The 16,997-nt window shown below is 39.2% G+C and overlaps 1 protein-coding gene across 10 annotated transcripts in view; it reads right to left on the reverse strand.

Annotated features, from left to right (window-relative positions):
* ZNF644 (zinc finger protein 644) overlaps window positions 1–16,997 on the reverse strand; it is an 85,438-nt gene that overhangs the window by 23,343 nt on the left and 45,098 nt on the right. For 9 of the 10 annotated variants that reach the window (XR_003093619.1, XR_003093615.1, XR_003093617.1 and 6 more), the window contains one exon: window positions 2,602–2,674. The gene's annotated coding sequence lies outside the window, so the exon portion shown is untranslated. Of the gene's footprint in view, window positions 1–2,601; window positions 2,675–9,231; window positions 12,099–16,997 lie in introns of those variants that run through there. The other variant, XM_025201879.1, reaches the window with a different exon arrangement.

Here is a 16,997-nt window from a genome sequence, read left to right on the forward strand (position 1 = left end):
TGTGGGGGGGGGGGGGGGGGGGGGGGCCCCAGCCACCCCATAATTCACCATAGCCCCCCCAATCCCCTTCCCAGTGCTACCATTGCCCGCCCCGAGCCTGGTGCAGTCCAGTCCCCGCCAGGAAGAGCCTGGTGCAGCCCCAGCCCTAGCTTGCAGTGGCAACTGCCCCGCCCCACACAGATACTAGGGCACATGCTGCCCCCCACCCCCCCATGCCCTCCCAGGGTGTGCTCCACAGCTCTGTCCCATGCCCCACCCCACCTGTGCAGCACCTATCCCAGCCTCTGCCCCAGACTCAGCCCTACTCCCTCCCTCACCACAGGAGCCTTGATCTCTGCCCCCCCACTCCTTCCCTCCCCACTCCCTTTCCTCCACAACAGACTTATCAGCTGCACACAGATCCCCAAGCTGCCAGGCTGTGCTCCTCACTGCCTACATGGTGTGCTGAGGCTGTACATGCGCACAGGCCATTTATCAGCCACATCAGGCTGATTTCCGATACAGCCAATTTTCTTTATATCGGTGCCAATCCAATATCAGACAGATGTATTGGTGCACCTCTATTCATGTCATATCACAGTAACCATAAAAGCAGGCCTGTGTACTAGAATCAGTTACTGAATTCAAAGGTGTCTTGTAAGAAAAAGGAAGAAGAGAAATTGCTTCTGCCCTTTATTTCTCTCTTAGGACATATATGGTGGCCTGAAAGACCACATTAATGGCTTTGGCCCTCAGAGCTATGGCAGCTGCCAGTCATCTTACCACAAAATATCTCACTTGCAAGCAGCCCTAGTCTGGATCAGAGCGTGAAGCCCAGTCAGATGGCTTGTGGGGCTGCTCACAGGCTGGAAATTTAATGGTAGGACAAACAGTGGCTACTGTGGCTCTGGGAGCTGCAATAATTACCACTATCCCTGCTTGCCCCACCACCAAATTTCCAGGTGACATGGGACCACAACCCAGGTCTAGCCCAGAGGCCTTGCACTCCAGTTCCAAACCATGAACCAGCCATGCACCACTCAGCTGTGGACCAGATAAGTTTCTTTTCTCTCTTCTGGGGTTGTCAAAGTTAAACCATTTAAAGAGAGAGAAAAAGAGTTAATTAGGGGTTATCTACATGGGAAAGTTAAAGGTGAAGTAAAACCAGGGCATGAGTTCACAGTGTGTGAATTATTTCACACTAAGCCCTGGTGAGGTCACTTATAAGCCAGATCCAAACTACCCAAGTGGTACTAACGGGTGCCTATACACATGCTCGGCGGTGGGTATGGGAGGGCATTTTAATTAGAGTGGGTCCTGGAGAGTCACTCTAATTTAAACTCCATAATGTCAAGTGTACTAAGTCCCTATGTTTTTAAAAATGACTGTGGGATATTTTAACTAAAGCTCATTCAATGAGCTTTAGTTAATGTGCCCCAGGGGCCATTTTTAAATCTGCGGGGTCTTATACATGTGATGCTACAGCAATGGTAGAGTGTTCCAATTAGAACACAGACCAGACTCAACTCAAGGCTACTCCAACACATTCCAATTAGAATGCATTGGAGCACTTGTATAGGCACCCAAGCTGTCTAATCCTATTCCCTCCTGTTCAAGTCCCTAAAAAGCAGACAGCACAAAGTGAATGGTGCGAAGGAAGAGGTGTAATTTGTGATTGAAATGAAATTATGTTATATACGAGGGACTCAAATAGAATCAAATAAGATCACACTTTTGACTCTTAAATGTTGAATAAGCAGAATTGGACCTGACCTTTAGTGTTTTAACAATGTACTTGTATAAGAGGTTCTTACTCTGATTACACACTGGAATAAGTTACTTTGAACTTGATACACATTAATGGCTTGTCTGCAGATGCAAGTCAGTGCACAATAAGCTAAGGTGTGAATTTACAGCACTCAACTGCTCTGCATTAAGTCCCACTTAGCAGACATTCTTAGTGTGTAGAGAGGGATTGTTTTTGCATGGATAAGTTACTGCTCAGTCGGCTAGGATGTTAACGTACACCAGTGTTTCTCAACCACTGGTGGGACACAAAGGTCATGTAGGTGGGACTTCAACTCATTTGAAAATTTCCATTAATGATTAATATAATACTAAAATGCATGTAAACATAAAAATACACTTCTTGGAAAAAGTGGGATTTTGTTTTTATCATGGTGGGACCAGGTTTTTTTGACAAAATGGTTGGTGGGATGCAAGGTGCAAAAGGTTGAGAACCACTGGCTTACAGCATGCCAGCTACTCAGCTCTAATTCTACATGTATACCCTTAGAGCACAATAAGCAAAAGTGGATTAAACTCCCTTTTAGTATGCACTGAGAGCATACACGTGGGACTCAGGTAAGGAAGCAAGTGCACTGTAAAATGCACCACCAAGCACTAGTTTCCTTAGACAAACACACTTAGGAGTCATTGCAGAGCAAATACTGTGGGTTTGTGGCACACCAACTTACCCCTCAAATGATATATACCCAAAAAGAGACACCAGTCACATTTGAACTTTAATTTTTAACCTAAATTTAGTAATTAACATTTTGAATAAAACACCTGCTAAAGAGTCATTATCTACACTCCTTCTATTAAAGTGTTAGAACTCACAGCGAACATCCATGGCTCTTCCCAATGGTCCTTCACTAAAAACAAGGAAAGCCACACTTGACATCCTTGTTACCTAAAGGAAAAAAAAGTTAAAAACACTTTAATCTTTATACATCATAAAGTGGTAAAATAGACCTAATATGTCTATTCTATCCTTTACAGTTCGCTTTTAAGATATATTCCATAACCCTTTCCAATAGGAGCTGGCACAAATGCCTTGCCTCATGAAAATTCAGTCTCATGCAAATTCAGCTCCATCCCTACTTACCACATATTGGCACCAGTTTATAAGGACAGCAAAGCAGACTTATCAACCCACTTTTTTTTACCCCCCTCAACCTTCTGTTAAAAAAAATACAAACAAACCACATTACTATTTAACATTCCCAGAATTTATTCTGTACAACCATATAGAAACTAAATGGGACTACAGACTATGAAGTGATAATATAATGAAAAAAGCTTTCCATCAGCAGCAGAATGACACAGAACAACCCCCATTTAAAATTATGGCAACAATCATCTCAATTATCAGACAAATATATGCAGTATGTTAAAAAAGCCATTGAACAAAGGAAAACAAATATAGTTAAACTAATTTAGCTCTGTTCTTACGCAAGCCTATGAACTAAACAAAATAATTAATTTTTAATCTTTCCAATCTGTAATTTCTAAAGACCTCTGCAGTTTTGAGATTGGCAAATTTCCATGGTAATAAAAATAGACTTCCAATAAGATCATATTCAATGTTATCACCCTAAAATGGTGATAATGCAGCACCCAGCAGGTGTCTTTACATCCCATACACAAGTTAAAAATGGGCAGCACAAACATTTGCTAAAAAGCAGCAGTGCAAATGTCAGTTAAAAGAAAAGCAAGTTTGAAGATGTACAACTCTTTTCCTATCAGATCTAACCAAATTAGCAAAACACATTAAATTTTCAATAGTAGCTGGGTATTCAACAGTTCAGAAATAGAGTTTAATGTTTTTAATTTTTAAAAATTAATTATCCTTGAAAGATTTGTATTTACTTCATCTTATTATATTCACAGAGGTAGACAAATGTATGCTCAGTCAATTTGAGAGCCTATATTAGCTTTTCTCAACAGGAAGCAACGTTGCTAACGAAGTGGTAAATTCAGTGTTAATGAGTGGCTTCACTGTTACCACCTCTGAGGTAAAACCTTCCATGTTCCACCCATCTGTTATGGTGTTAGGGGTTCAGAGAAAGAACAGACGCTTCCCATTTAAAGCAACTTCATTGGTACCCCCTGAACAGCAGGGTGGCAAACTGAGAATATCATGCCTGCTTGGAGATTGCAATCCTCATTATCAGAATGATTTCATGAAAACTTTCCACAAGTTTACATGATGAAGCTACAAAACGATGTTGTTGCATACACACAACTGTAAACATATAAAGAATTTAGCACTTTAATTTTTCTCATGTTCTATAAGTTTAATAATTATGTAATTATTAAATCACCCAAGTGCCTCCAGACAGAAATTTACATCAGTATTATGACAAATAATTAGACAAATCATACCAGTTGTTTTTATTTTTTCATAAACTTCTTCAGGTATTACCTATTTATGAAACTTAAGAAACAAACAGTCAGATCACCTATTCAAAAGATTCTCGTCTCAACACGGGTCATTCCATAGACTTCAACAGGCCCAAGATCTTTATTATATCATCGGGTTTAATATTTTAATAATTTTATTTTAAGCTAGTTTCAGCAATTTCCCAGCTATTAAACAGACAAGCTGTAGTTTACTAACCTACAGCTATCACAGTACATAATAAGGTAACAGCCATGTGTAACAGCTGGTATTAGAGCTATCCAAAGGTGTAACTAAGTTTACTTACAATTTTAGGCATTCTTTTTCTAGATTCAAGACTGAAATCAATACTTAACCCTCCTGGCATGTGCTTAAGTATTAGATATACAATCACCTACTCTGATACCTGGAAATTTATGCCTGAATGATACACTAGGTTGAAAGGGTTTAATGCAGTTTTAAACTGAGATCTGAATGTGCTTACAGGGATATTCATTTGGTATCATATAACACGGAAGTTACTTATATTTACTGTACTTGCTTATCAACCCCTTAAACACTGAAGGATTTAAAGAGATTTATAAATGCTGAAAGTAGCGCATATTGAATTTTGTGTCACACTAAGCATTATCTGCATTTTTCTAAGCAAGACAGCGGAGCCTATTTCAAATAAATAAATAAATAAATAAAACGACATCTCCCGACTAAAATCTTGCATGACAAATCATTGATATTGCAACAGTGCCAAAATTATGGAAGGCACTATATAAAACCAAACCGATACAAACCTATCTTGAAAAGCTTTCACAGTTGTACTCGTCAAATCAGGCTCACAATGGTTGTGATATTATTTAAAACACTGTGTCATATTCTGCTCAGTTACTCCAGCTTTAAATCTGGAATAACTTTACAGCAGTTAGTGTTAGTCTAGATTTATAGATGCAACCAATTATATTGTAATTACTCCAGATTCACACCTGCACAGCCAAGGGTAGAACATGTCCAATTACTGAACACCCTTCCCCCTCACAACTTCATTTATAAGTGGATTTAGAAAAGTAACTGTTATTTTTTTAAATTAAATATTCATTTTTTAGAAAGCCATAATGAGTTTTACAGCTACAACTGCCTGTAGCCAGACACTAGAAGCATTAAAAAGTGCAAAGGTCAGATCTGTCTTCAAGATGACAGATCATCACTTAAATGCCTCAAGCTAATCTTATTGTCTTAAAAATCTCAAACATCAGTATTTTTGCAAACTATCAGCACTTGCTATAACACCCTTACTACACTACATCTTGAGGTTACTACAGAAGAAATGAGGTGATAATTGCATATTAACATAATTATTCTGTAATCCCTCTGAGCAAGCTTCCTAGGTCACTCAGTAATTCAGATTAGATGCCACCTTCCTGTCATCAAATATATGCTGTCCACTTTCTGTTCATTAATAATTCTTTTTGATAGAAAATGTATTTAATTTCATTCTTTTATGTACATTATTAATTGTATTTATTACAAGTAGGTTAATATTTCTTGAATACTTACTCCATAATGACAACCTTTGCTATGCAATACAATCACACACCAAATTATAATAATGCCCTCATTCAACACTACTTCATTAAAACTATACTACAGAGCTAAATGTATTATACTGTCACCTACTAATGCAGTTACAAGCTTATCAGTTTCTGTTATAAAAATCCTTGTTTTACTAGAGCTTACAAAGTGTCCTGGAACTGAAAGTTAGAGTATTAGAACATAACCAGATCTGTGAGAAGTAAAAAGTGCTTTTCTACACATAAGTGTCAATTTTCATATGAAAGCTACAAATGCAAACGCCCATGCACTAAAAGCATACATCCTGAAGTGACAAGCATTAGATACAATTAGCTAGGTCTTAAGTTCTGCTTTCTGAAACCCTATAAAGATGATTAAAATGGGCACTTCATCAACAAGTGGTACAAATACTTCAAGCCAACACATACAGAGACTTAATTTTATTACAGCTTGGGCTGAGCACTGTGCTGCCATGCCTAGACTGCTCCAGTACTCAAACTAGCTCATTTAAAGCTAGCTTAGGTGCATTCATTCCACTGCAGTCTCTTCTGTGACTGCAGTGTAAATATATCCTGCCATTGGTGGTTCTCTGATCCTAGAATCAGACACAACTGTGGACAGACTAATGGGACAAGTACAATCAGGTGATGAGGGAAAAAGAGGACCACTAAGTAGAAAAAATGGTGGAGGGGTGATACAAGAAAAAGTGATAAAGGAACAGAAAGTTGTCCCTTGATAGCTTGAAAACTGCTCCCTAACTCCTCTCCACAAAAACCATACAAAGTAGTTCTGATGGGAGGAAGCAGAGTTAAAGAAGAATATATTTAACAAGTCTGGCTCTCTGCTCTGCTCTGTAAAGCAATTGTGACCTATACCCCTAACAGAAGTATTTCTTCAGCGTAGTACAGGGTTTGGCAACCAAAGGCCCACAGCCATTTTATCTGGCCCATGGATGTGACACTTCGGCATTTAGTGGTGGGGCACTTCTGCAGCAGTCACTTTCCTGTGCTGCTGTAGGGAGAAGCACCGGTAGTGGCTGGATTCTAGTGCCCACCCATCCGTTTCCTGAACTGGGTTACTGGCCTGCAGCTAAAAAGGTTGCCAGCTGCTGGTGTAGAGTAATATGAGACACAAAAAGCAAAATCATTAAGAGCATGAAACTGAAATGACAGAAACAATGAAATCCAGGGAAAAAAGGAAGAGAAACAAAAGATGCAGAGTTTTAAGTTGATTATTTTAGATGCTATATTTTCTTTCAGTAGCTGATGTACCCTTCCCCAACTAAATCTGAGGTAGCAGGAAAGCAGAAGGTCAATTCTGTAGTAATGTAAGTCATGCTTTATGCTTTTACTGACATGCATTTATTAGAACAGCCTTCCAATAGGATCCGTGGCAGAAAACAATTAGTGAAGATAGAGCTTGAAAAAGTTATGAATAAGGTTATATCACTTGGATGTCTGTAATAACAAAGGATTCAGTTGGATGACACAAAAATTCCTTGCTGGGGTTTATAAGGTTCAACTTGTCCCTCTGAAAATAATATATTTAACAGCTCTGGCTCTCTGCTCTGTAAAGCAATTGTGACCCATACCCCAGATGAAGATGCAACTGTAAAACCTTTCATTATGGGCAACCAACGGTTCACTTTCTATTTCTCCCCTTTTCTACTTCTGCTTGCAGACTAGAAGCTATTGAATGTGTGCTTCCATGCTTGTGAACCCATGGATTATACCATTTCCATTCTCTGTTGGATTGCATTATTCAGAAATCCATAAATTAAAAAATTCCAGTAACTCCCAATCTGTGCTTTTCATTTTGTTTTGTTTTTTAATGTGACATGGAATTGTGTTATACGATTCCTCTCAACTTGAATAGATGGCTGGCGTTACTGGTTATTGACACCCTTTAGGCACATTATATAGGATCATGCAAGATGCATATGTATCCCAGCCTAACTGCAGTCTGAATTTTTGCTTTTTAAAATAAGTTCTTAAAGCAACTATAATATGTGGCTGTTATAGCTGACAGCCAGACAGCTGGAATCTCTGACAGCTGGTTAAATATTCTCTAATTCCCATTTTAGAGAATAAATGATCCATATTAGAAAGGGTTTGTAATACCTGCAGTATACTACACTGATGCACTGTCAAGAGTTTTAGGAGCTTTAACTCAGGAAACTGGAAGTCATGACACCCACCGCAATCAATTTTACCACTTTGCAAATTTTACAGAATTATTTTTGCACAATCTTCACAACTTTTAAAAGACATTATAGTGAGCAACAAGCCAGAATTGGACAGACTCTCTTACAGTTCCTTCTGGCATATCTGGGTGGGAAAAGCTGCTCTCTGATCAGGAATGACTGACAGTACAATTTTTACCATACATTAACTCTGAAAGGTTGGCAGATTCATTTTAGGCCAGACTTGAGATTAATTTACCTTACAATTAGGGAACAAGGAATGCCACACTATTTTTGGAAGCAACAACAGTTAGATGACTAAAGAGTCGCACAAACCTTTGTCTAAGCGAAAAGTATACATCACAACAAAGTTACAATATTTAAATACAAAAATAAACAACGTTTTCAAAACTGGGATTGTACCACAGCCCTAATAGCTAGGGATGATGATCTCTTTAGCGAGTGATGTTAGAGCCATGATGGTCTAGGAATTATGTGAGGGAAAGATTTCTTAGGATGATATCTTTCATTGGACCAACTGAATAGCTGTGATAGAGAGTTAGACAAGCTTTTGAATATAAGATGCTCTTTATTAGACTTAAACTATGCAGTTGGTTCTATAAAGGATCTCACCCTAAGAAATTCTGCCTCTTGCAAAAAAGTCTTATTTCAACTCGTTTATAATTTCATGCAATAGTATGGTTAACACAATGAAAAATAAGACTTTTAAAGAGAACTAGGTATTCACAAAAGATGTCCATCTGAAGTCCTATTTAGCTAGAGAAATATGGCAGCCTAGGTTAAAGTAGTACAAGCTTTCCCAAGCCCCCACAGCTTTCTGCAATTTTCTTCCATACTAGATTGTAAGGTAGTTCCACCTCCACGTGTGTGTAGTTTGGGGCCATTCTAATGAGACTGCCAACAAGTAATCCTTTCTAAAAAATGGTGTTTAAAAGAAAGAAAAATGAAAGAAAAAAATTTATCCAAAGGACTGGAAGGTAACAGTCAAATTACTGATTTTCCAAGAATCATATGCACCCAGTAAACCAATGCAAGTGGAGTTTATCTTGCATTTTTTCAGACCACATACATTTGAAAGAGAGCGTGTTTATCTTGAAACACTTAAGTTAAGGTTAGGAAAAGTTCATTGTCTTTAGAAGCCTTAAAACCAGAGTGGGGAGGGGAGAATATTTGGCTCTTTATTAATACATGAATAGTAAAACAGCCAGCATTGCCACTTCACAAGCCTTTCAATATCTCATATTTTTCTTAAAGCCCCAATACCTGAACTGCAAGGGAATGCCAACTTTTGAATGCTTACCATTGGCAAGTCTGGAGAACAAACTGGTGGATATTTCAGCTCTAATTACTTCATCTGATGTAAATGCCTTAATAAAGAAAAACCTAGAAGTTAAGGCACAGATAAAGTGGCTTTTTAACATTAGGTACAAATCATTTAACTCTGCTCTAGTAAGAGCTTAACAGAATCAGTCTTCAGAAATTTTACTATAAAAAGGATAAATTCTTTTTTTAGTTATGTATTGCGTCTCCTTTTAAGAAAATCAAAACATTCATAAAAGGTGGGAGAACCCTAGTTCTGGTCAACAATATACCATTATCACTATTTAGAACAGTGAAACTCTAGAAACAGGAAATTTGTTTGACTGAGTTAAATCTTGTTTAGTATGCACCTTTGTCACGACAGTCTTTAAAATGAATATATTTTTGTAGTGGCAAATAACCAGCAGTTTCCTCTAGCTGTGATTCAACACTCATTAAAACTGTTAACAAGTTTTTGCTTATTACATACTCAATTTTAGAGTTTAATTTACTATTGGAGAGACATCCGTTCAGTATAAATTTCAATAATTTAAAAGTCACATTCATAGTTTACAGAATGCACTGCCATATGTTATATGCAATATACACTTCTGATAAGAAGGGTTTTTTGTTTTGGGGTTATGTTTTGTTTTTTTGCTTTTTAAGGGGAAAAAATTACTGATGGGAATTGGATTTTGTGAAATTTGTCAGGAAACTGATAAGTAGCATAACACAGCAAAAAAAAAAAAAGAACTCAAGTTTTGCAAATAAAATACTTCCTTGGGAAAGAAAGTACAGAGTAACATTCAGAACAGGATAGGACAGGTAAGGTGCAGAAAAGTTGGGCACATCTGGGACATGGCACAGAGGGATACATATTTTAATTCCATTTTTCTAGTTCTAAAATAAAGTCAGTATGGATAGATTTAATTTTAGATTATATGAATCACCAAGTGGAATGCCTTAATTTAAAAAACCTATTTCAATAAGTTTTTCCCATTTATATGTTAGTTATTTTTTCAATAAAGTTACATTTGTATTGGTTGGTACAATAGAGAATTCATATTGAATTCAGAGTTAATTTTATACAGCTTTATTTAATTTAGATTCAACTTAATTTGTCAGCTTTTTATTTTCTGAAAAATATTTTTATTAAATCTGAATAAAGTGTTATTTTCCAGGAGACATTTACAAAGAGTATTCCACCCTATCAGTCAGCACTCTCAAATTCATTTAACTAAAATCAACCCGATACTTGGTTCTTATATGTGGGTCTTTGTCAGATGTCCAGTCAAGCAAGACTGAAAACCTGAGCATAAACATCATTCTCCATGCAGTTATGTAATCATTTAAATCATTCTTATTCTGCATCTTTTACCATTGACCATTATTTACTCTGACATGCTACTCATTGTAGTCATCTGTAACCTTAGGACTTCTGATTCTTTTGGGTCTCAGAAAATAACTGAAGAGCATGCTGAAACACAGGTATCAAGTATCACAGTTGATACACTATCTCCTGTTTCAGTCCTTTTTTTTTTTTTTTTTTTTTTTAATACATTCCTTGAATGCAAGATCTTTTCTCTTAAAATTAAGGAGGCCCTATTACCATGGGGAGATTGATTAATTAAGGTGAAAACAAACTATCATGAAAGTATTTTCCTGTGTCTATCTGTGACTGGTTATAGAACCCATTCCTTGACTAACTGTGCTTAAAATTTAAATCTTTTTCAAAATTTTACTTCTGGCCCTCTACCCCCTACCAAAAGGCTGCAAATTCTGAAGCAAGTTTGGCATGGTCCAAGTTTTCAGTACCCAGCCTACTCTTCCTTTTTTCATCTACCATACCCTTGGAGGAGCCAATTTATCCCTGCATAGATCTGGGGAAAAAGTAGTCTACCTAATCTGAAACCAAGGGACAGCATGTCCTAAGTAGAATAAGGTGTTTCTTCCTTGCTATAGGGGTATCTGGTTATCAAGTGATGATCAGGAATTCTGAAGGATTCCAAGAACACATCTCCCACCAAGTCTCTACTCAGCTACTCTTCATCCAAGAAATTAGTTTTATCAGACACTGAACCATCCAGGAAACAGTGCTGCTGTCAAGATGCACAGCAAGGTTTTATGCACACAGCGTCCAGGAACAAAGCAATTTGTTCTAGAACAGTTCATCACAGTACTATGCAATGCTTAATAACATGGAAAAGCAGCATCTCCTCCTGGCCTGTTCCACAGCTGAGATATAAGCTTTTTTTAGATTTTCTCACCCAAATCTGTCTGCTGCTTTCTTCAAAACAACATGTTTTCTTCTTCTGTCTTGGGTCAGAGAGCCAAAAAAATCTGAAGACAGTGGGTAGAGGTACATTTCAGCAACCTCATGAACAGTAGCAGTCAATGAATTACCAAATCACACAGCGCCTTTACTTGGTAGTTTAACTTGATTATGGCACCACAGATGAACCATAATGGTAAGAACTGACAAGAATCTGCCTGGAAGTGTAGATGAAAAATACACTGGTGAGGATTAAGGGGGTTGGTAGCTCTTGTATCATATGTATCAACATTCAGGTAAGTCCTGTGTGGTTGCTGGTTACAATAGGTGAGACATAAGTATTTTGTCTATTAAGTGACTTAGTGAAATGCAAATACTTAAAAAAAACACCCACAATTTTTTTTAATAAAATGCTGATACCGCTTTTGCATTCTGGTCTATTCTTCAATGATGCGTCTCTGAAGATGGCTGTGACATTTGGTCAGTCCCACAGGGAAAAAAAAAATAGGTTCCAACATATTTGTCTCATATTACTTTACACCAGCAACTGGCAAACTTTTTAGCTGCAGACCAGTAACCCAGTTCAGGAAACGGATGGGTGGGCACTGGAACCCAGCCACTACCAGTGCTTCTCCCTAAAGCAGCACAGAAAAGTGACTGCTGCAGAAGTGCCCCACCACTGAATGCCGAAGTGTCACATCCATGGGCCAGCTAAAATGGCTGTGGGCCTTTGGTTGCCAAACCCTGTACTACGCTGAAGAAATACTTCTGTTAGGGGTGGGGGTAGAGGGAAGAAGGTATTTTCATCCCATTTTCAACCTTTACAAATACATGCAGTAGTAGGGTTGGAGTGTTGCTGCAGCTGCGACAGGCCAAAATATACAATTGGTCCAAGTGTCACTAAGAGGTCCCCCTAAAACCTTACTTCAATATATGCACTAGAAAGTTTTACTAGATGTTTCCATTTCATGCAACCACAGGATTCAGCTACCTGAACCACCCAAATCAAACACATGATGATTCACCCAACACTACATTGCTGGTGCATGTAAAAAATTGACAAATACTCTATATGGGTATTAGTGATAATTTGCTGTCCCTTATTCTGTCCCATTACTTTTCCAGGTTCTCTCACTGAACAGTTTTGGATTTTCCTTACTATCTCATTTTCTATTAATATTTCTAATATTCTAAGTCTAATTTTCCAAACTGTAAATTTCACTAACATGCTGGATTAATTCTTTTCTAGGTCAGGTAAATATCACAGTTCAAAAAAGCATAAAAGCATGAGGCACTAACCCATAGACTTCTGAGATAATACAAAAAGAGAATGTACTTGCTTCCTGCAAAATGTTTTTCTTCTTTGATTTTTACTCGGGAAGGGGAGGAGCAAAAGCCAATTCCAGCTCCAGTTGCAGGCGATGAGACTTGTCCCAATAAGGGACACCTTGCCATGAACACTTACACGGAGAAGGGATGTCAGTGGTCAGCCTGCCACTGACTGGGATGCCTGACGCAGCCTGAATGCCAGGGATGCATCTTCAGCCCTTCAGGGCACAGCCCCACAAACAGAATATTCATGGAACATACAATGCTGGAAATCACTGAAGCAGCACACTTCTCTCCCAGCCATAAGAGCACTATAGCCACAGCAAGTGAAAACAGACATTGCTCCAGTGCCTAGAACAGTCATTTCCAAATATACATTCAATTATGCTATTTCAATACACAGAAATCTAAGAAAATACCACAGATAAAAAAAAAAAGTTTGGACAACTTAAAATGACTTTGGCCTTTTGCTGCTAAACAGAGGGAAAATACTTCCCATTTAGGTAGTATCACATCTTATTAATATTAGACTATGGCAATGGCTTGAAGTATACCGTCCTCAAAAAAAAATTATGCAAAAAGGCTTAAAAAGGGATTACACAATGAAGGGCACTCATTCTTTATAGTTAAGCATTACTCAAAACAAAGTAGCACCTCTTGGAATACATATTCTAGATTACTTCTCTATGAAAATGTTCATGACAAAAATACAAAGCTTTTCCATGTAGATTAAATACACCTCTTGCCTTTTTAACCCATGCTAGCATATTAGTATTTCCTCTTTTAAAGTAAGTTAATCCAATTTCTTTTTCCCCTATTCTGTAATTTTCAGAGAATCAAGGCCATTTTGTCTACCCAGAAAAGGTTCCTTTTGAAGCCAAGTACTGCCACCAAGTGGCAGTCAATTTCTGCATCAGCAAACCAACAAGTTAATACAAGCTACAAAATACATACAGCTGAGAACATTTTTCCAATATGAATATGAAAGTCTAAAGTTTTAGTAATTTTCACATTAGTATAACTATGCAACCAAAGAAGGTAAAATGAAAATTCATTTTAGTCTTCCCAAGCTAAAGTACCTTTCAGTCTAAAGGACTAAAGCTTTTTTTTTTTTTTTTTTTTTTTATACACATACATACATACCAGTCACCTTATCTTTATATTTACTCATGAGGAGTCATTAATGTAGCATAGGACAGTTACTTTGGAGAGGTTAAATTTTAGATCAGTATTAACAGCTTGAAAAAATTAATTTTTGAAGAATAATTTTTAAATAATAATTAAAAATAAGCTTTTAATCTATGAATTGGATGTCTTCTCTTCTGAGCTAGGTACAACAATGTACCATTACACTTTAAAAACAAGAATTAAGATGCTTTGCGTCACAAGCTAAAGCTATGCAAGATCATCTTTCATCAGAAAGAAGCTGGGAAGGAAGGAAATTGCTTTTCAAAAGTTATTTATTCTCCCATTCGAAAATGCACAAAAGCAAGACCATTTGATTACAAAGCTAGTGCTCACATCAAAATTATTTTAAGTCTGTTTTTCTGTATTACCTGTTTCTCCATCCCGTAATTCAAAGAATGTTATGGTTTTAGTCATTAGCTATTCATATTCAAGCCCAGTGTTGACTGCATTCTAAAACTTAACTTTCAGTAGTATGAAAATGGTCATGAGTGGGCTGGGAACAAAAAAAACTGAAGTAGTCAGCTCATCCAGATGTTTAGACAGAAGCCCTTCTCAGCTTTCTCAAGTTTTCCAGTTCATCGTCTGTGTACATTAACTCCCAACATGGCAAGCACTGAAAGACTTCATATGATAATACATGACAACAGCATGTTCCAAAATTCAGTTCCATCAAACTAAAATGATAAAAAAAGAAAATTCCTCTGTCTTCTCATCTTTTGAAATATTTAGCAACTTCCACTATGTTCCTTGGTTAGAAGCAATTTTAAAACGTTCAAAGTTACTGCTTTCATGAAATGTACTATATTTTCCCCCATGAAAACAATTTTTTCAATTTGAAAAATACAATCTGGGTGTATCTACATGAGATACTAACGGTACAGTAGACTAATTCTACTAAACTGCACTGTAATTACAATTATGGCGCTGGTGTCATCAGGAAGGCTTTGGCTTCCATGATCACAGCCCACTCTTTGGTGAGAGAGGCAGCGAGCTGCTGGGAAGGGACAGCCTCCACCTCTCTGCTGGGGAGGAGGCTCTTCTCAGCCAGACTGGCTGACCTGCTGCACTGGGCTTAAACTAAGCCCACTGAGGGATGGGGGGACTACCGCCACTGCTGGCCCGCTGAGCAACCCTTGCAGCGGCAGCAGGCCAAGGCACTTAAGGGAACCCACCCCTGCCCCAGCCCTGGAATGAACTGTAGGCAATGCTAGGGCCCCCAAGGGGACACTTGTGTACCTATACACAAATGCCAGGAGCTCGGGGAATAAACAGGAGGAACTTGTTCTCCTGCTAAATGCTAATAGCTATGTTGTCATAGGGATAACGGAGACCTGGTGGGACTCCACCCATGACTGGGCCACAGCTACAGATGGCTATACCCTGTACAGGAGGGATTGAGTGGATAAAAGGGGCGGGGGTGTAGCTCTCTATGTCAAGGAAAGCTACGCATCCTTGCAAGCTGACATTGGCACCCAGGGTGGACGACTTGAAACCCTCTGGGTTAAAATCCATGGGGAACATAGCACAGGGGATACTAAGGTGGGTGTCTACTACAGACCCCCTCCCTACCCAGGGTCAAGACCTTAACCAGGAGTTTGCCAGGGAACTGGCTGAGGCCGCACGCTCCCGGTGTTTGGTTGTCATGGGAGACCAACTACCCAGACATCTCGTGGGAGGAGCGCTTAGCCAAATTCGAGCAGTCGCAAAGCTTTCTCTCGTGCGTGGATGACCTCTATCTGACAAAGGAAGTCTATGGGTTGATGAGAGGTAAAGCGCTGCTTGACCTGGTACTGGCAACTGGGGACAACCTAATCAGCAACCTATCGATCGAAGGGAAGCTGGGTGAAGGTGACCACGAGATCACCTTCACCATCCGCTGTAAAGCTGGCAAGTAAGTCAGTAATACAGAAGTCCTCGACTTCAGGAAAGCTGACTTTGGCAAGCTCAGGAGGCTTGTCAGTGAGGCCCTAAAGGACCACAACCCAAAGGGGAGGGGAGTTCAGGACAAGGGGTTGCTCCTCAAGGGAGCAATCCTGGATGCACAAGCAAAGTCTATTGCATCTCGGAGGAAAGGCAGCAAAAGGGCACAACAGCCCCCTTGGCTCTCCAGGGAACTAGTGGACCTCCTGCATCTTAAAAGGAAGACCTACAAAGGATGGAAGACTGGATCCACATCCAAGGAGGAATACTCTGCTCTGGTCCAGACCTGCAGAGAGCAAACCAGGAAAGCCAAGGCTGCGATGGAACGCCAGCTAGCTACAAATATCAAGGCCAATAAAAAGTCCTTTTTCAGGAATGTGGGGAGCCAGGAAGAAAAGCAAGGGCAACACTGGACCCCTGCCAAACCAGATGAGACAACTGACAACCGATACCCAGGAAAAAGCAAACTTGCTTAATGGGTACTTTGCATCAGTTTTTCACCAGTCCCATGGGATGCCCCTGCCCACTGTGGGTCAAGGAGGTCCGGGTAAGGGAGACTGCTTTCCCTCCATCGAAGCTGACCTTGTGAGGTACACCTTGACAGGCTGGATACCTTCAAGGTCAGCCGGCCCTGACAGTTTACACCCAAGGGTACTTAAGGAGCTGGCTAGCATCATAGCTCAGCTCCTGGCATGGGTCTTTGAGAAATCCTGGTGCTCTGGTGTAGTGCCCAAAGATTGGAAGAGGGCCAATGTCGTGCCTATCTTCAAGAAAGGGAGGGAAGTAGATCCGGCAAACTACAGGCCCATCAGCCTGACCTCTATCCTGGGGAAGGTCTTGGAAAAGATTATCAAAGAGGCCATCCTTAACAGACTAGCCAAAGGCAATATCCTGAGGGATAGCCAGCATGGGTTTGTTGTGGGTAGGTCTTGCTTGACCAATCTCATTTCCTTTTATGACCAGGTGACCCATCACCTGGACAAGGGGGAAGAGATTGAGGTCATATATCTTGACTTTAAAAAAGCCTTCAATCTGGTATCCCATGATCACCTCTTAGC

Source organism: Alligator sinensis, unplaced genomic scaffold (genome assembly GCF_000455745.1).
Source record: "Alligator sinensis unplaced genomic scaffold, ASM45574v1 scaffold199_1, whole genome shotgun sequence".
In the NCBI taxonomy this organism is placed as follows: domain Eukaryota; kingdom Metazoa; phylum Chordata; order Crocodylia; family Alligatoridae; genus Alligator; species Alligator sinensis.